This window comes from Panthera tigris, chromosome B1, assembly GCF_018350195.1.
Source record: "Panthera tigris isolate Pti1 chromosome B1, P.tigris_Pti1_mat1.1, whole genome shotgun sequence".
In the NCBI taxonomy this organism is placed as follows: Eukaryota; Metazoa; Chordata; class Mammalia; order Carnivora; family Felidae; genus Panthera; species Panthera tigris.
The window spans coordinates 18,572,391-18,593,841 of NC_056663.1; the positions used below are offsets into that span (position 1 = coordinate 18,572,391).

General features: G+C 36.7%; 2 pseudogenes; one reads left to right on the forward strand and one right to left on the reverse strand.

Annotated features, from left to right (window-relative positions):
- Positions 1–4,001: 4,001 nt before the first annotated feature.
- On the reverse strand, positions 4,002–4,958 carry LOC102958731 (annotated as a pseudogene).
- A 9,257-nt stretch (positions 4,959–14,215) lies between these two features.
- LOC122238306 lies at positions 14,216–14,307 on the forward strand (annotated as a pseudogene).
- Positions 14,308–21,451: the final 7,144 nt, after the last annotated feature.

The window sequence follows — 21,451 nt, forward strand, 5'->3', positions numbered from 1 at the left end:
TGAGCAACTGACCACAAATGCATGAGTGAGCCCTTCCAAGAGCAAGAGAAAACTTGTCCTTATCAGCAGAGCCCAAAGTGATGATCCAAATTGTTTCCAAAGGGTTTATTACACAGCAAGAGATAACTGATAAGAGTCACATATACCACCCGGAATGGTGACAGAAATCTAGTTAAGTATTCCAAGTTTCAGAGATAATGCTATATTTTTGTTTTTCTTTATTAGTGAGGTTAGACTACAGTTTAAAATGAGAACAGTATTCCCAAGCAGTCCCTAACCTGTTCCCAAAAGCCTCCACCCTAGCCATCTAGCTTCCTACAAAATTCTGATGGTGATTTTCTGTCCAGTAATTATCCCATGCTATCTATTTTCCTATTATTGAACAATTGTGCATGTGCATGATCTGGGTAAAGAGTGCCTTCATACTACAAACCCCTTTTCAGGAGAAAAACTGATCTGGTTGTTCTTCCCCAGAGATGAGATATGTTTTTGCTGATCCCAATCTAGAAAACAAGTGATTCTGACTTTGAAAGTGTCATATGTGATCACTGTAATTAGAACAAGAGAATGCTGTGTTTTTTCTCTAAACAGTCAAGTTAACTTGTCCTGCAAAGCACAGATCTTTCCAATGAAAGGAAGGAGTGTAAGTTGGTGATTCCTAGCCCTAAGAATAACATGGATCCAGAAGGTAAATATGAGTCAGCATCACTGGGCCCCCACTGGGGATACAGCAATAACAACTACAAGCGGCCCAACACCAACTCCTCTGGAGTTAAATTGAGGGTACAGGGTACCAGTCCCATTGAAAATGGTAGTTGCGGCATGGCATGGCATGATAGTAAATCTATGAACAGAATGGATGGGAAACAATACATCAAATGAGAGTTCAAAGGCTCCACAATAAGTGTCTCATGCTTATTCCAGTATGACTGCCATTGCTTAAAACGTTGAGCTCTTCATGGGGAATATTATGAGGAAGCTGTCTTATCATGATACAGGCAGGCATCATACTGGGAAGTACACTCAAGATGCAATGAGATGGGGTGCCTGTGGCTCAGTCAGTTAAGCGACCAGCTTCAGCTCAGGTCATGATCTCAAATTTCCCGAGTTTGAGCCCCAGGTCGGACTCTGTGCTGAAATTCAGAGCCTGGAGCCTGCTTCTGATTCTGTCTCCCTCTCTTTCTTTCTCTCTCTCTCTCTCTCTCTCTCTCTCTGCCCCTCCCCCACTCATGCTGTCTCTGTCTCTCAAAAATAAATAAACATTAAAATTTTTTTTAAAAAATGAAAGATTCAATGAGAAAGTCATTCTTGTAAAGATCAGTGGCAGAGAAAAGAGGTGAATTTTTTCACTCTCCCCCACCTCCAGGGGGAAAAAAAGGAAGGAAATAATGATTATCCCATTAATAACTACCATAGATTACAGTCCTCCTGTCGACTACACTATTCATCATTACAGTTATTCAAAGTATGTTCCATATAATGGCAATAGATGCTACTTGAACAAACCCAATTTGTTTGCTTTGAGAGGTTCAACCTCTCAGAATAATTGCTTATGCACCTTCTCCCCCAGCTCTTTTCTGCTACAAATACAAAATCACCCAACAACTAATCACAAATAAACATTACTGAGTTATTAGTTCATCAGTAAGACCAAATGGATCAATAGGGTGATAGGATTTAAAACTCCACTTTGATTCAGAAATCCAGTTATTCAATTATTACCATCCTATTGTGTGTCTACCCTTTGGGTGAGTTGTTTAGCTAAAACAGAATTTACTTGAACTAAAAGGAAGAGAGGGTTTTTCCTGCCACATCATTTAAAATTGGTTAGAATTCATTATGTATCTCTAGAGATTAGGAAAAGCAATAAATTGGATATATGATCAGCTCTGGAAGCTAATGAGCTAGAGAGTGGGTGGGAATCCAATAGGTATAGATTAAGAATAGTTATGAATGTCAACCCTGTCCTGGGTGGTGACTATATCAATAGATTATATGCTAAAGACTGGTTGTTCTTTTTTCTAAACTTGCCTGACTCTATTTTCATTAAAATATACAACAAAAACACTTGTTAGAAAGGTATGGTTTTCAAGATGAGCCTAAATTTGAGAAAGAACCCTCAAAAATAATGTTTGAAATATTAGATGTAGAATTTTATACTCACTACACGGGAAAAAAAACCATTAATTTTTCAAGCACACATGAAATATTAAAATTTGTGCATGTAGTTAAGGACACAAGAAAGCCTCAATACATTCTGAAGATCAACGTCATATACACTGCATCTGCTGATAAAGCAATCAATTCAAAATCACGAACAGGCAGGTAATTGACTTAACATATTACCTAGAAAATTAATAACATGCTATTAGAAAGCTCCGGAGGGGTTCCAGTTCAAGATGGCGACACAAGAGGCCACTGAGCCCACATCTTCCCACCAACACACCTTATCCGTTCTCAGAAAAAAACCCTAGAACTGGTGGACCGACTCCTAAGCCAACAAGAGATACAACAACAACAACAGAAGGTCCACATCTGAGCAGGTAGGAGAGGCTGGGGCACAATCAAGTCATGAACCCCCCTATCCCCGCCGCGACGACGGGGAGGGAACGTAAACCCTGAGCTTCTCTCTGAGGAGCGAAGGCTTCAAAGACCACAACCATCACCCCAACTTTTAAGACCTGCACCTGCACGCCCACCCCCCAAAACATCTAGCTTTGAAAAGCAAGCAGACTTTGTCCACGAGAGGAGAGCCAGGAGGCTGTAATCTGAGCAAACAGCCCTTAAACAGCTCGCGCGCTTGGACTCACGGGCCTCAGTGCCCAGCGCGGAAGCGGCTCATTGAGGAGCGAGGGGCGTGCAGGCTCCGTGTGGGAGACGCTCATTTGCTTTTTCCTTGTCTCGGAGCTTCGGCCTGAGCGACAGCCATATGATTTCGCACACATTTGGAAGTCGCTGGGGCTGTCCCCAGGGAGGGAGGTCCTGGCGGGTCGCCGTCTTCGGCCTCCCGTCCTGGGCTCTGGAGCCAGTATCCCCCGCCGGAGCTCCCTCAAGCGTGTGGTGCGCAGGGCATTGCGGCTGCGCACAGAGCGTGCCCCTTAAGGGCCTGGCTCTGATGGCTGCCGGGTGGGAGCTTACGGTCCTGGGTCCCCGGGGGCTGTAACCATCAGGGAAATCATTCTGGGCAGGCTACCACCCCACTTCCCACCCCACATTGCACAGACTGACATACCCCAGTCTTTCCGTAAAAAAAGTCCTATTTGTTTGTCCAGGAGCTTCTGCCTGAGAGGCGGACTTCAGGTTTGACTCACTGGTAAACACCTGCAAATCTTTGTGCTCTCGTGCTCTCAGGAAACGCTAGGCTGGTGCCCCCCGTCTTTGTCTCTCCTGCCGCCTTGCTACAGCTTACCAGTATGTCCCAGACAGGAGCTTATACACTCATCCGGAGCCCCGAGGTCTGTGACTGCTGCCCAGGGGACAACTCTATTGCCCGGCACTGGTGGTTCGCAGGGTTCCAGTCCCACTGGACTGTCTATATCGGCCTACTGTAAAAGGTGCTGCCTGAGGATCTGGCTCCCAGTCAGCCTGACTCTAGGTGCTGAGATCCTCCCCATTGGCACACTGACAGGCTTTGGTACATTCTCACTCCTGGAAGCTATTAAAAATAAAATGGGCTGCTCCAACAATCACAGGGGTTTGAGAGACAACCGAGAGCTAGGGCAAGGTTGAACAGTAATGTTCATCTCTTACATGAGGCCACCACTTCCACACGGGAAGACGTGGACATTTTATCTAATGCCTAGACCCAAGGCATTAGAAGACCCAAGCTATATAGTCCCCAAAGGAGATGACTTTCCATTTCTTAAACACAGTCAAGCCAAATGAAGAGAGAGAAAAATATGTTCCAACAGAAAGAATAAAGTAAGATCTTAGAAAGATCTCTTCTTCATGAGGATAGGCTACTAGGGACAGAAAAATGTATCAATAGTCACCTGGAAATTTCAATCAAGCCATTTAGTGATTTTTATTTTTCTAACACCCGTAGGCTGACTGAATCCTCTCCTCATTGATGCCATCTCCATCTCTCTATTCCTGAATGTGTAGATGTATAGATGACTGGGTTTAGAAAAGGAGTTAAAGCTACATCAAATATGGCTAGAAATTCATCTAGATGTGTTGAAGGAGAGGGCCACACATAGAAAAAAATCAGTAGGCAAAAAATAAAATCAGGACAGTACAATGAGCTCATGATAGAGTAAAAGGAGCCTTGGCTGAACCTCCAGAGGTGGCCAAGATGAAGATGTAAAAGGATGAGCAAGAAGAAAGCAACCAAGGAAACAAACCTACGATGAGCAGTGCCTGTGAACTTCAGTTATAAGTGTCTGTGAAGGCAAGTTTGATGAGCCAACGTATGTCACAGTAAAAGCTGGTCTAATACATTAAGGGCTACAGACAGGCAAGTTTACCACAGAAGCCAATTGGCCCAATGAGTGAATGAGACCAATGGTCTAGGCAACCACTAAAATCAAAATGCACATTCATGGGTAGAGAGGCTTACATATGGCCCTATAGCTGTCAAAGGCCATGGCTATGAGCAGCACATCTTGTTGCCTTCAAAACGGCATGGCTAAAGAAGACCCAAGCTATATAGTCTCCAAAGGAGACGACTTTCCATTTCTTAAAAAGATCACAAATCATCCTGGGTACTGCAATGGAGCAAGATATCAGATCAGTGATGGAGAAATTGGCTAAGAGAAAACACATGGGAAAATGTAAGTAAGGGTCAGAGGTCACAGTAACCATTATAAGGACATTTCCCATTAGATACAAAAGAGACGGAAAAAAAAAAAAAAAGAAAAAAGAAGCTGGATCTCCTTGGAATTGGAGAGTTTCAGGAACACAAGCTCCGACACCACAGAGTGGTTGGCTCCATCCACTGGCTCATATGGTAGGTTCATTCTAAACCTTCGTTACCTTAAGAAAGAAAATGACACAATTTTGGAAGGAAGAAAATGAAATAATTCATATTAATACTATTACATTTTATATAATACCCTCTATGGAAAAGTATATACGTTTTATAAGTCAAATATTACTGAGCATTTCACAAAAATCAAATAATCCTTTTGGATTATGTAGTTACATATGACAGTAACTGAGTTGCCAAATTGCCTTGCTAACACAGGGAATGGTGCCTAGGAAAATTTATTTAAATGACAAGTCTTTCATACCCTATATAAATTACTTTTTCTGATCACTTTTTGGGGGCAGCAGCTAACTCAAATGTAGGCGTTTAAGCAACTAGGAGTTTTGACAGTATAAAATGCCAAATAAATTTGGAACATCTGGTGCTATCCAAGTATAATGAGCCTAAATGAGATACATCGGAAGGAAGAAATGGACAAGGAAACTGGAGAAATAGGGAGTCTGGAAATGAGTCCAATAATCTAAAAAAGGAAAAGAAGCAAAGCAAAGAGCTGCATACCAGAAGAAAGTAACATGTATATGGTTTGTGTCTTCAAAGTTTCAAAGACAAGATTTGATCCTGGTTGAATACACAAAACCAGAGGAAGATATCCAATTGCCCCTGAAAGAATAATACTTGGTCATTTTTTGTTCTGAGCAAAGTAAGAATAATTTCAAACAATTGAGAATTAAACAACAAAAACATCCCATGTTAATATTTGTGGAACACAGAGCAGTATCTAGGGGGAAATAACTTTAAATATATTAATTAATATATAAGAAAGATTCACAACAAATAAATTAAGAATTAATTTTTTAGTTATCCTGTGCTGATAGAGTAATTCCTGAAGTACAATTCCTACAAAAAAAAAAAAAAAAAAGGATAAATGCTTCATTATTTTTCTTTATTTACTAGACAATAGAATAAATATTGATTAAATAATACTTCTCATCTCAGGATGGTAGGATTATGAATGAATTTTTATTTCATGTATACCTTTATTTATGAGATATTTTTAAATGAAAAATGTCTGACCTTAAAATCATGTAAAAAAAAAAGCATTCCTTTTGAAAAAGCAATCAGGCAATAAAGATATCTTTGCAACTCAGTAAAATTCCTCTCCTCTTCTGAAGTATTAAAACTTCTGTATATACATTTAAAAAAATTTAAGACTTCTCATGAAATCTGAAACTGAGGTCGTTCCTGGAGGTTTTTTATGAAAGAATCTCCTACTAAAGTTAAGACCTCTGTTTTATGTCATTTTCAAAAAGATAGCCCCTCTTGTGTGGGGGCATTGGGTCAATATTCACTCAGAGGAATGAACAGCACTTCCTGAATCACCATTGCCTTTTTCTACAGAACCTGGATTTTCCCCTAGAGATTTCCTATCCACACATACGCAACACTGACAATACTCAGAGGTTATAAAACCTGACAAATCACAGCTTGAGGTGAAAAAGCTTTAGGACTGAAAAATATCAAGAGGAATTAGAAATGAAAGATGAATGCAATTATATTCATTTATTTTATAGCTAAATTATAATTGGACAAAAACAAATAGTAATATGTTTTAAAATCTGAAGACTGATTATAACTATTAGCAGTATCATAATGTTGACCTGTGTTACATTAAGAATATCCTTTTTCAATGAGATGTTAAATTTAATAAGCTAATGAAGGAATGACTTTTCAGAAAAGGTAATAGGGGAGTTTTTCATTTTCAATTTCAAACCTGTGCTTCACTTTCTAGAATGCTTTTATTTAGAGGACAGAGGTGTTAGGAAGATTGTTGGTATGAGTTATTTTCCTTTCCCAGACAGGACTGACAAAACTTAACTAACATAGTCCAGCTTCTGGAAGAACAACAAAGTTCATTCTATATAGCATCTTATAAAGTTTGTATAAGTAATTTAGCTAATAGTACATATGAAAATGTTTCTCATTGTCAAAATAATTTGATTTTAGAGAAGTATATGGGAACCAGCTAGGTCCTCATTTTTCCCCCAACTTTTTATTTTGAAAATGTTCAAATCTACAGGAAAGTAACCAGAACAATCCAGTGAATACCATCTCTATGGGCTGAATTGCATCCCTCCAAAATTTATGTATTGGAGACTTAACCCCTAGTACATCAGAATGTGGTTGTTTTTGAAGATAGAGTTTTAATTAGTGGGAGGGTGGAAAAAATAAGATAAAAACAGAGAGAGAGCAAACCATAAAAGACTCTTAAATACAGAGAACAAACTGAGGGTTAATGGGGGGGGGGGGGATAGGTGATGGGCATTAAGGAGGGCACTTGTTGGGATGAGCACTGGGTGTTATATGTAAGTGATGAATCACTGGGTTCTACTCCTGAAGGCAAGACTAGGAAATACTGTATTTTAGCTAACTTGAGAATAAATAATTAATTAATTAATGAGCAAGTTAAGAGAAGGCCATTGGGATGGGCCCTAATCCAATCTGACTGGTATCTTTATAAGAGGCAATTTGGACCCACAAAGACACCAAAGGTGTAAATGCACAGAAGGACAACCATGGGAAGAGGCAGAAAGGAAGCAGCCATCCAGAAGCCAAAAAGAGAGGCCTCAGATGAAACTCACCCTGCTGACACCTTGATCTTGCACTTCAGCCTCCAGAACTGTGAGAAAATAGATCCTTGTTGTTTAAGCCATCCACTCTGTGGTTTTTTATTATGGCAGCTCTAGTGAACTCCTTATTTACTTTTCATAGAGAGCTAATTGTTAATATCTTGCTACATTTGCATACTGTCTGTCTGTCTCTCTCTCTCCACACACACACACACACATTTATATACACACACACACACACACACACACACACACACACACACACATATATATAACCACATGTTTGGCAGAGCCAGAGGAAGGGATGAACCATTTGAGTATTAATCACAGGCATCATGATACTTTTCTCTAAATACATCAGCGGGCACTTCCCAAGGATTATTATAATTTCTCATATAACCACATCACAGATTTCACATTCCGGAAATATAGATGTGGGGCACCTGGGTAGCTCAGTCAGTTAAGCGTCCAGCTCTTGAATTCGGCTCAGGTCATGATCTCACGGTTTGTGAGTTCAAGCCCCACATCAGGCTCTACAGTAACGGGTGCTGAGGCTGCTTGGGATTCTCTCTCTCCCTCTCTCTGCCCCTTCCCTGCTTGAGTACATGTGCATGCGTGCGCTCTCTCTCTCTCAAAAATAAACTTGAAAAATATTTTAAAAAGGAAATATAAATGTAACATAACATATTTATTAAATATACTGTTATATTTAAATATTCCCATTTGCCCTAACATAGCTAGGTTTTTTTGTTGTTGTTTTCTCTAACCCAAAATTTAATCAAAGCACACACATTACATGTAGTTGCCCCATCTCTTTAATCTAGGATTGTTAGTTTGTTTTTTGGGGGGAGATGTTTTTTTTTGTTTTTTAGGTCTTTTATGACCTCAGTCTTTTAAAAGAGCAGTTGTTTTGCAAAATACCTCTCAGTTTGAATTTGTCTGATGGTTTCTTCATAATTAGATTCAGGATAAACATTTCAGGCAGGAATACCACTCATGTGATATGTCCTTCTCAATTTGTCACATGAGGGAAGCTTATATCAGTTTGTCCTATTATTGAGGATGTTAAATTTGACTATTTGGTTAAAATTATGTCTTCCAGATTTCATCATTGAGAAATATTCTTTTATCTTTGTAAATGATAAGCTCTCTTTTGTCTGATAATTTGACACTAGGTGACTATCATGTTCCCCAGTAATCTTTCACTCGTAGGTTTTAGCTCATTGATGGTTGTTGTCAGAATAAATTATTATGATGGTGGTTATAATATGATGATTAAACACTCTGGTTTCTCTTCAAATTGTATGATTATTGAAATATATATCATTAGCTGGAATTTTTCTTCAAAAAAGGACTCTTTTTCCCTCTTTCCCTTTAATTTTTTTTTTCCTGCCAGAGGGGAGTCATGAATTTTTTACTTTATTTTATTTATTTTTTAAATTGAAGTATAATTAACATACAAGTTATATTAGTTTCAGGTGTACAACATATTGATTCAACAATTCTATCCATGACTCAGTGCTCACCATGACAAATGTAGCCACCATCTGTCACATAACAACATTATCACAATATTACTGACTACACTCCCTATGCTGTATTTTCAACTCCGTAACTTACTTATTTTGTAACTAGAAGTTTGTATATCTTAATTCCCTTGACTTGAATTTATTTTATTCACTTTTTCTGATATATTTCTGTCATTATTCATTTGGATGTTCAAATCGTCCCAAATTTCACAAGCAAGAGTGTTTTCAAGTTGACCCCTCCTAGCTCCTTGGTTTTTGAGCATGACTTTGTTTTCTGGCATAAGAAGATATTTGTTTAAACCAAAACACAATAAAAGACAAGCTTTCCCATTTTGTTGTTAAGTCGCTGAGGGTATATTTTAATCTAGAAGAGTTCCCTTCTCTTTATTCTAAAATCATATTGACATATTGAAGAATCTGATCTAGTTGCTATAGTTTTCCACCTTCTAGACTTTGTCTAATTGTTTCCTCGTGATATCATTCAACTTTCTTTATCACGTGTATTTCTATAATGTGAGCAAGAGATGGAAAGATTTCATTAGCTACAGGGTAAATATTTTTGGTAAGTGCATTTTATAAGTCTTACTATACTTTATATTATATCACATTAGGAGCCATATAATATTTAGTTGCCCTACTATTAAATTTAATAGACACCCTATTATTAAATTGAGATGTAATTTCATCATCTGTGTGTATAATAAAATGTTTTTACCACATTCACAAAACTCATGTTTTATTTTTTATTCAAATAAGAGATTATTACCTAATGATTGTAAATGAGATTTTATTGATTCCAATAAATGTAGTTAATAGCTTCTTGAGGCTATATCTTTAAATATCAGAAAATTGCAAGTAGAGTAAAATATCAACACATTTCAAAACTTAGATTCTAAAATTGGCATTTTCCTTTGTGGCCTCACCAATTCTACAACTAGAGATATTCTACAGTCACTTGTCAAGTTCATAAATATGATATAGAAGGATATTCAAAACAGGAATATTTATAGTCACAAAAATGTAAAAACAACCAAGGATTCATTCTCAGGCACCTGGGTGACTCATTCGGCTGAGTGGCCGATTCTTGATTTCAGCTCAGGTTGTGACTCTGTGTCAGTCTCTGTGCTGAATGTGGAGCCAGTTTGGGATTCTCTCAATCTCTTTGTCTCTCTGTCTCTCTCTCTCTCCCTCTCCCTCCCCCTCTGCCTCTCTCTCCTGCCCATGTTCTCTCTCTAAAATAAAATAAAATTAAAATTAAATAAATAAAACAATAAAATAAAAAAAAATATATATATATATATAAATATATACCTTTTTTTAAAAAAGAGAGGATTTGCTCAATTTACTGTGGAACATTTAAAATATAAATACTATGCAGGCATTAAAGTCCATTAAGTAGATCTCTTCGTATGCATACAGAATCCTGGGCAAGATTTATTTAGAAAAGAAAGTAAGTTTCAGAACCCTTTATATAGTGTAATTCCATTTATGTTAAAAAAGTTTTTAAATAACTCATTAAATAATTAGAGAATATTTGAAAACATACACAATGAACTTTTACCTAACAAGAAAATGTTAGGTAATAACTTTGATAAGGTTAAACGAGGATTTCTTTTTTAAAAATATCTGTTTTAGGGTGCCTGGGTGACTCAGTGGGTTAAGTGTCCAAATTCGGCTCAGGTCATGATCTCACAGTTCATGGGTTGGAACCCTGTGTCGGGCTCTGCACTGACAGCTCAGAGCCTAGAGCCTGCTTTGGATTCTGTGTCTCCCTCTCTCTCTGCCCCTCTGCCTCTCGCGATCTGTATCTCTCTCTCTCAAAAATAAATCAACATTACAATGAATAAATAAAAATATCCATTTTAGGGGCATCTGGGTGGTTCAGTTAAACATTGGACTTCGGCTCAAGTCATGATCTTATGGTTCATGATTTCAAGCCCCCATATAGAGCTCCACATTAGCAATGTGGAGCCTGCTGGGGATTCTCGCTCTCTCCTCGCTCTCTGCCCCTCCCCCTCTTGTGCTTTCTCTCTCTCAAAATTCATTTAAAAACTTTAAAAATAAATAAAACTAAAACTATCCATTTTGAATAAAGATTTATTCAGGTTGACTTACTTCTGACTCTTTAAATTTTTCTGGCTTACTTTTCAAGTATTTATTGCATCAAGTCTCTATATCTAACACTCCTCAAATTTGTAAGAATAAAAGACTGTCTTTTGTAGAAGTCAATACTATTTATTCAGTATAAGAAGAGCAAACAAGTTGTGTTGAGTGTCTATGTGAGCAGGCCAACCTTAGGGCACTCTCTGGCTAGTCTATCTAACCACAAATATGACTTCAAAGCTGAAGATTGACCAAAGCTCCCTGATCTTGTTACAGAAAAACTGAAGCCAGAAGAAATCAGAATTTATAGATGTGAAAACCCAGATTTCACAAAAATAAAAATCACAATAATAACAACCAGAGCAAATACTGGGAAACAATTCTCTTGATAAATAGGAGAGTAAATAAGCAGACCACCATAACCAAATGATTGTACTTCCTTAGATTTGAATTGAATGACCACCGCCAGCAACAACAACAAAATTAGTTAAATTAGTAGCATACCTCTAGCTAAAGGAAGGTTCTGATTTCAAACAAACAAACAAACAAACAAACAAACAAACAGAACCATTATCTACAGAAAGGATATATATACCCAGAAAGAGAGAGACTGACAATTCTGATTTCAGAGAATACGCTTTCCAGTTTGTACATTCTTGTAAATGACATGTTCTGCTAGCCTGCAGGAACTACTAGCTCTTTATATTTCCCAGCAATGGTCTGTCCCTTTCTCTTTGGGAAGCACTTAATGAGCCATGTACTCCTGGAAGTGAAAAGAGAGCACACAAGGGCTCTGGTTCTGCTGACAGAGTCATTTCCACTGCTCCTGATGGTTTTTGGGTTTCACAATGTATTCACTTCACCTTTAATTACAGAAAGTGAGACTAGTTTCTTTGTTTCCCTTTCATTTTGGTCATCTTCTCCAAATTAACTTGAGGCTCTGTCTCTCAAATAGGAAGTTTACATTCATTCAAGTCAAGAACGTGGGAGTAAGCTTTTTTTTTCTCTCCTTACAGATATTCTTGAGCTATTCAGCAAAACCTGTACCCACATTCAAAACCTGTAGATTTAATTATATGGTTAAAAAAAAATTAACAGCTAAGTAATCACTGGTCACCTTCAGATATGGCTAACAAAGCCATCTTTCTTGCTCATAGATGTGATCCTTCAAACTAGCAATGGACAAAACTGAACCCTCCTTTTATATCAGATCAATTGCACAGACACCCAATGCCCCCAAGCTTTCCAAGAACTGTAATGTTCAAGGACACTGTAATGACTCAGGCCACCTCCTGGCACTTCCCCAAAGAAATTTTGCTAAGCATCTCTCCTCTCAGATTTCAGGACACAACTGGAAAGTCACCTAACAAACATTCCCTCCATCCATATTCATGTAAGTTCTCTGTGGTCTAATTTAATAGAATTCATCTCCCTATTCAATCTAATTTTAACACAAAAACAAATACATTTCTACTTCAAGTAAAGGAAGGATAATATGCCTATGCTTTGCTTATCTCCGTGGGCTATTGCATTGTATTCTATCATAAGGAAACTAGTCTTTTGGGGAATACATAGAAATTATAATGGAGCAATTAGACAGCTCAATAAAACAGAAAGGAATTTAATTCAATCAACAGAACAAGGAGAATAATCACATTAAATACAGTACTAGTGTATAGTGTGTGGAATATTATCCCAGTAATTACAAGCCTCTTGATACACCACAAAGCACATTCAAGTTAAGATACTTTAGCTCAGCTAACTGATCTGCAAGACATGTATGAAACAAACATTCCTTAGGTCATTTCTATTTTAACCTCATAAAAATCTATATTTCTACTTTACTTTCTTTCTGTCTTCCCCGGTAGCTCACTGTGTAACTTCTAATAAAATGCCTCCTATTCTCAGAACCCTTCCAAAATGTGCCTTTCTAAAGCAAATATCTCAGATGGCACAGCTAGTGACTGATTTTCCTTTTATCTATCCCCTCTTCACCCTGCACAATGACCCCATTAACTGTATTTATCCTTACAAAACTCACCTCCCTGGTTGCTTTGTCTCTCAAGTCCTTGTTTTCTCCCTAATCCATTTGTTGCTGTTCTATCTTCATTGGCTTCTCTTGTAAGTTTTATCCCAAAAGGAGCCTCTTCTTCCTGTGGGCCTGACCTTGGTCATCACATAGTCACCTTGTGGGTGAGTGAAACACCAACCAAATTTCAAACTCCAACCATCTGCTTTCCCCCATCCTTGATTCTCATTCTCAGCTATTTCTAATTATAAATCTTAAAATCATCTGGAACTGAACATATCCCAAATGGAGCTCCACATTTGATTCTCCCTCCCATTCTAGCACATTCTACCACAGAGTCAAGAAGACCCAAATCTTTATGATCATGATTGAGATCTCGCTCTTGAAACCTCTACACCCAAAGGTTGGATGACTCTATTCGGGTTATCTCTCTTTGCTCCTGCTTCATCTACACTATCTCCTTTGTTCGCCTGGGTTCATAAAACCTGTTGAAAACTCTACTATGATAATTTGTAAATTAATCCATCAAATTTAAGATTTTTATTCTTAAATTTCTAAATCTACTATCCATACTCTAGCATTTTTATTTGAGCCCTAACTTCTTGACTTAACTCTAAGGTTTGGCTAATTATTTTTTAATTTACAATAAAAATAATTTCAAATATGCAGTCTTATTTGCATTTAAAATTGATGTGAGGGGCACCTGGGTAGCTTAGTTGGTTAAGAGTCTGACTTCGGCTCAGGTCATGATCTCACGGTTCAAGGGTTTGAGCCCTGCATCGGGCTCTGTGCTGACAGCTTGGAGCCTGGAGCCTGCTTCAGATTGGATTCTGTGTCTCCCTCTCTCTCTGCCCCTCCCCCGCTCACGCTCTGTCTCTCTGTGTCTCTCAAAAATAAGTAAACATTTTAAAAATTTTAATTAAAATTAATGTGAAAAAAACAATTTTTTAATGCTTGTGTTTTATTATAAAAACAAAAACAGTTTTAGATTTGAAAAAGAAAGAGTATACTTTTGGGAATCATTTCTATAGTTTGTTACTAGATTTGAAAAAGAGCAAGGGCTGAAACAACTATTTTATTTATGTACATAGATGAAATAAAAAATAAGTGCTATTTATTTTAGCCAATTGATCATATTTGTCCTATGAGCTTTGAAGGTTTTTATAATATCTTTATGTACAATGTAAACTCCACAAAAGTAAGTGCTTTATCTCCAGCAACTACCTACGTGCCAGGCATTTAGTAGACACTCAATAAATATTTGCTTCCTCAATAATTATAAATTTGAACAGCTATGAGTGGAATTAAAGTGTACAGTAATTTTCCCTTCTATTTCTCCATGTACTTAGTTTCTATTACCACTTTGGCAATTTCTTTTGTATTTGATTGGAAGTATTATAAGCCCAACTAAGTATGTGTCCATTTACGTAGATAGGCAGATATATGCGTGTTTGTGTTTGTGTGTGTGTGTGTGTGTACACACTATAACCATCCTTTTTCTTGTCTCAAATGGGAACGATCTATACACATTTCCCTTATCTCACCTTTTGTATTTAAATATTTTGGTGGTCATTCATATTAATTTTTGGAAAACTCTCTTCTTTATAAAGATGACATAGTATTCCTAGAATTAACACATACTCAATTTATTCGGCCAGCCTGTTATTGGGGGCATTTAGACTACCAGGGTTTTGCGATTTTTAAACAATGTTGCAATAAATATTCTTGCATGGATATCATTACTCATATGTGTGAGTATCTGGAGGATAAAGTCTTAGAATTGGAATTTCTGGATCAGAGTAAATGCATTTAAAATGCTAATCATCTGTGTACCTGGGTGGCTCTGTCAGTTAAGTGTCCAACTCTTGATTTTGGCTCAGGGCTTGTTCCCATGCTTTCGTGGATTCAAGCTCTGCATCAGGCTCTGTGCTGACAGTGCAGAGCTTGCTTGGGAGTCTCTCTCTCCCTCTCTCTTCCCCTCCCCTGCTTGCTCTCTCTCTCAATCTCTCTCTCTCTCTCTCAAAATAAATAAACATTTTTAAAAAATAAAAAGGGGCGGCTGGGTGGCTCAGTTAGTTACGTGTCCTACTTCAGCTCAGATCATAATCTCATGGTTCATGGGTTCAGGCCCTGCATGGGGCTCTTTGCTGTCAGCACAGAGCCTGCTTCAGATCCTCTATCCCTACCTCTCTCTACCCCTCCCCAATTCATGTTCTGTCTCTGTCTCTCAAAAATAAATAAATGTTTTAAAAAATTATTTAAAAATAAAAATAAATAAATAATATCCTAATTTTTATTGGCAAATTTCCTTCTGTAGACATACCAATTTATACTTCCAACAAAGTATAAGAGCACCGTTTTCCTTCATAGTGGCTAAAACAAGACCATGATTTTTTTTTTGTTTCTTTTCTTCTTTTCATGTTTTTATCATTTGAGTATTTCTTTTTTTTTTAAGATTTTTTAAATGTTTTTTATTTATTTTGAGAGAGACAGAGAGAGGGATCGAGAGAGAGTGAGTGGGGGAGGGGCAGAGAGAGGGAGAGAGAATCCCAAGTAGGCTCTGCACCATCAGCTCAGAACCCAATGAGGGGTTCAATCTCATGAGCCCATGAGACCATGACCTGAGCTGAAATCAAGAGTTGGATGCTTAACAGACTGAGCCACCCTGAGTATTTCTTTTTTTATTTTAATTCCAGTGTAGTTACCATACAGTGTTATATTTATTTCAGATGTACAATATAGTGATTCAACAATTCTATGCGTGACTCACTGCTTGTCATGATAAGTGTGTTCTTAATGTTCGTCACCTATTTCACTCATCCCCTACCCACCTTCCCTCCAGTAACTACTAGTTTGTTCTCTATAGTTAAGAGTCTGATTTTTGGTTTCTTTCTTCTTTTATCCCTTGCTTTGTTTTGTTTATTAAATTTCACATATGAGTGAAATCATATGGTATTTGTCTTTCTCTTACTGACTTATTTCACTTAGCATTACACTCGAGATCCATCCGCGTTGTTGCAAATACCAAGATTTTGTTTCTTTTTTATGGCTGAATGATATAAATTTGTTAAGATAATTTTCTTCTTTTTCCTGATACCAGAATAAAATTATATTATGCCCAAGCTCAAAACAGAAAAAGAAAAAAGAAATGTAAATGAAATAAATATGTCTTATTAATTATCCTCATATTTTAAAAACATTTGTATTGCCATTTCTATGAATTTCCAGGAACAGTATACACCATCAACTTATTTTCACTATTTTCTATTCTATTATAATTTCAGTCATTACCTTTTTCTCACTTTCCCACCTTCTTGGCTTTGCATTTACAATCCTCTCTTCCTGAAATGCCTTTTACCAGTATTTCCTTATACCTTAAATCAGAATCTTAATTCTGTATGCATAGAATATCTCCAGGTGGTGGTGCCCTCGAGAAACTGGTACCATATTATTTCTGGGTAGACAAACTGAGAGAACAGAAACAGATTAGATTTACTTGTCATTGCAACCATGTCGGTACTTTTGAGTTTTATACAAAGCATATACATAACCTATATGCCAGAAAATACAAGCATTAACACACACCTGTTAATAATTCACACCTTGTTTTTTAAGGTATAGCTTGAGTGTAATTTTGAACTGAATGTTATTTATCTTTACTACTATTAACACTCATGAAAATTAACTATATACTCATAATATATTCTTTGAATTCTGCCAACACTCTAGCACTCCTTAAGCATTCCTTAATCAATGTAGGTACTCAAAAGCTGTTTAATTCATTTAGCAAACCTTTACTGAGCTGCTGTTCTGGGAAAGTATCTTGGTAATCACTGGCAACAGGATTTACAGTCACAACTCCTGCCCTTAGAGATCCCAGTTAATGATGAAGATAAACACAGAGATAAATAACTTTCATAGGTGCAATTGAGACATGCATAGAAAGAAAATAATAAACATGAAGCGATTATCTATCTCAGCAATTTCCGAAGACTGAGTCAAGTAGCCCCTTCTCATGATGATTTTAGTTGGTCACCAAAAACATTTTTTTATTAGATAATGATTCATTGCAAAAAATATATTACAAAAACTAATAATTCGTGGAGATTAATTTGGTATGAGGTTAAAACAGACAGTTAATTTTAAGAAGTCAGTCACAGTAAAGAAAAATTAAGTAAATAAGAGTTTCGAGAGAGCAAAGCTCTTGGAACACTAGTGAGGCAGAGATAAGGATAACTGAAGTTTGGCAACTATTGACCAATCAGATGTCAACCAGAAACATGCTGCACTGGTAAGGATATCATAATTAAATTTGGAATATCTTCCCGTTTTTGAGGGTTTACTCTGGATCCAGGTTTATGTGCTTTAGAGTATCAATAGTCACAATATCCCAAAGACATGTATTTTCTTGAGGAAACAGAGACTAAGAGAAGTGAATTAAATGGTGCACACAAGTAAAAGTGTATTCTTTAATTTCAGTACAATTGTACCAAGTAGGTGGCTAGTATTGGAGGAGATGATAGCAAATTTTACTCATCTCATAAATCTTGGATTTGAATGGGGAAAAAAATCCTAGGTTAATAAATACCATTTATGAGAGATGCTATGAAAGGGGATTATGAGCACTTATGGCAGAACAATTAGGGGTGGGAGGTAAGGGTAGAGAAGACTTCCTTCTGAAGGTGATGTTAAATTTGGCTCTCACGAATAAAATAGGAGTTCCTGGGCATGGCACAAAGAAAACTTCAGGGGAAGTTCCTAAGGAAGGACATGAAAGAAGTCTAGTGTGGCTGGGTATAAAGAAGTCCCCACAAACAGTGATGGAAGAATGTCTGTTTCCACGGTCCTGCCAAGAGTAGTTGTCAAAGTTTTGGATTTTTGCCAATCTCATGGGTCAGAAATGGTATCTTAAGATAGATTTAGTTTCCACTTCCCTTATTATGAACCTCTTTGCTTTCTTTCTTTTTTTTTTAGAATTTTCTTTATTTGTTCTTATTTTGTATTTGAGAGAGAGTGCTTGAGTGGGAGAGAGGGGCAGAGGGGAGAGAGAGAGAGAGACAGAGAGAGAGAGAGAGAGAGAGAGAGAGAATCTTAAGCAGGCTCCGTGATCAGCACAGAGCCCAATATGGGGTTCAATCCCAAGACCCTGGAATCATGATCTAAGCCAAAACCAAGGGTCCAATGCTCAACCTACTGAGCCACCCAGGCGTCCCTATGAACCTCTTATTTTAAGCTTAAGAACAGTTTACATTTCTTTTCCTATAAACTATTATATTATTGACATATTTTATTTTTCTATATATTTTTCTATTTTCATCTTTTATCTATGATGTGAGGTATTTATTTGTTTTCTAATTTGACACATACCTTTCAGTTTTATTATTTTAATTTGTGATGAGGAAAGTTTCAATTACATTTTAAGCCAAATAAATCTGTATTTTATGTGGTTTTGAGTTTAGTGTCATATTGAGGAGTATTATGTAATCCCAGATTATAAATGTATTTTTCTGTGTCTTCTTTTGTATTTTTCTGATATCAAGTGCTTTGCTTGTTTTCAGATATTTGCTAAATGTTTGCTAAATACATGATCATTGGGATTTATTTTGGCACAAAGTGTGAGGTATGGATACAATTAGATTTTTCTTGAATTATTTCCATTGTTGACTAATCTATCTTTTCCCAATTGATTTGAACACTGCCTTTATCTAATACTTGATTCTTATAGCATTTGAGTACATTATTGGACTTTTTTTTTTTGGATGTTTATTTATTTATTTTGAGAGAGAAAGAGAGAGAGCAAGCAGGGGAGGGGGAGAGAGAGAGAGAGAGAGAGAGAGAGAGAGAATCCCAAGCAGGCTCTACATTGTCAGCACAAAGCCCAACACTGGGCTCAATCCTAAGAACCATGAGATCATGCTTGAGCTGAAATCAAGAATGGGACACCCAGCTCACTGAGCCACCCAGTCACCCCTACTGGACTCTATTCTATTGTATTGATGAGACTATATATTCATCCAGTAGTGATGTCATGATTTAATTACTATTGTTTAATTGTTTTATTATCTTTTTTTTTTTTTTGAGAGAGAGAGAGAGAGTGCAAACATGAGAGACGGGGGACAGAGAAAATGTTAAGCAAGCTCTATGCCTTGCACAGAGCCCAATGCGGGACTTGATCCCACAACACTGGGATCATGACCTACGGCAAAATTAAGAGTCCTAAGCTTAATTGAGCCACCCAGGCACCCCAGGAAGATATATTTGGGTTTTTTTAAATTATTTATTTTGAGAGAGAGAGAACACACATGTGCCAGTGCATGTGCAGGGGAGGGGCAGAGAACGAGAGGATTCCAAGCAGGCTCTGTCAGTGCAGTGCTCAATCCCATGAACTGTGAGATCATGACCTGATCCGAAATGAAGAGTTGGATGCTTAACTGACTGAGCCATTGAGTCACCCTGAAGGAAAATATCTTTGTAATAAATGTTTTGATATACTAAATGATCAGTGTTCTGAAGATTAAATGAGATGATCCATGTAAATTGTTTAGCCCAGAATTCACAATACATATAAACCTAGAAGTTTTTCTGGAAGTTGCTTTTATCTTTTCCATCTATCTATCCAGCTCCTGTCTAACAGTCACATAATGTTTATTTATTTAGCTATTTCCCCTTATTAACATTTCCCCCTCTTATAACTATGTTATAACATTTGTTAGAATGTTACATGGGGTAAGTCCCAGAAGTGGATTTGCTCTATCTGAACCAATGCATTTAAATAGATTTTTTCAGGTTACCCTACAAAGAGATTGTACTCAAATACATTATCTCCAAGTAATTATCGGTCTCTGTTTCCTATAACCTTGGCAAGAAAGTGTTATAAATATTTGTACATGTAAAAAAAAAAATCATTGTCTTCTTAATGCCTGAATTTGTATTCCATGCATTATTAGTGAGGGTAAATGTATATCTATTGTCTACTTTAACTCTGCCATTGTAAAATACATTTTCATGCTTGTTTGTTTTTTTAACTTATTTTTCTTTTGGATTCTTTGTCTTTTCTTTATTGATTTGTTGGAGCTCTTTATATTAAGACTATTAATACTTTGTCATATGTGTTGCAGAACATTTTCCCTAGTTTGCCATTTGTCTTTATGTAGTTTTAAATATCTTTATGTAGTTTTAAATATTTTAACCTTTGTTTTATGGTATTCAGGATTTATGGCATGCTTGGAAAAGCCTTTCCTATTCCAAAATTATAAAGCTACATTTTTCTGTAGTCTTTCACACTCTTGGATTGGATTCACAATACTATGTTTGCATTTGTGTCTTTAATCCATCTGGAATTTATTGTTGAGTTTGAGGTAAGGCTATCACATTTTATTCCTAACTGCAGAGCCAAATGTTTCAAACTATTTACTGGATAATTTATTGTTTATATCCAGCTGGGAGTTCCCATCTCATTATTATTATTTTTTGGATACTATTTATTGGCTCTTTTCACACATTTGTTATTCCACATACACTTTAGAACCATTTGCTGTGTTTCAAGAACATTCTGAAGGGACTATATTTGAAATCATTTTAGAAATTAGGTGATAATTGCCATTCGTATGACATGAAGTGTTCCAGTTAAAAGCACAGTGTGTCTTCCCACTTTTAAGGTCTTTACATAAACTTTATCATGAACTTCTCCATAAATCTTTCATTTCTTATTAGTTCCTATATATTGAATCATTTTGAGGGTTTTATTTTCTTTCAATGAGATTATTCTTGCTTTCCCTTATTTTAGTTATTGATAAAGTTATCTCTGCAAAATACTATGAATGTGTGCGCGCACACACACACACACACGTGTCATGAGATTAATAATAAAGCACCAAGATGAGAGATGTATATGAACCTTTGGGTGCATCATTCTAATTGTATGAGTCTATGGGTCAAGAATTACACTATCAGATATATACCTAAGTGAAATCAATTCATGTGTCCACCAAAAAATGTGTATACGAACATTTATAGCAGTTTTGTTCACAATAGGCAAAAAGTGGAAACAATCCAAATGTCTGCCAATAGGAGAGTAGATAAGTTGTGATTTGTTTATACTATGGGGTACTACACAGCAATACCAACAATAATAAAATAACTGCTGATACAAGAAACAGCATGGAAAATCTCATGACCACCAATACTATGTCATTCTATTTATGTGAAGTTCAGTTACTGGTAAAACTAATCCTGT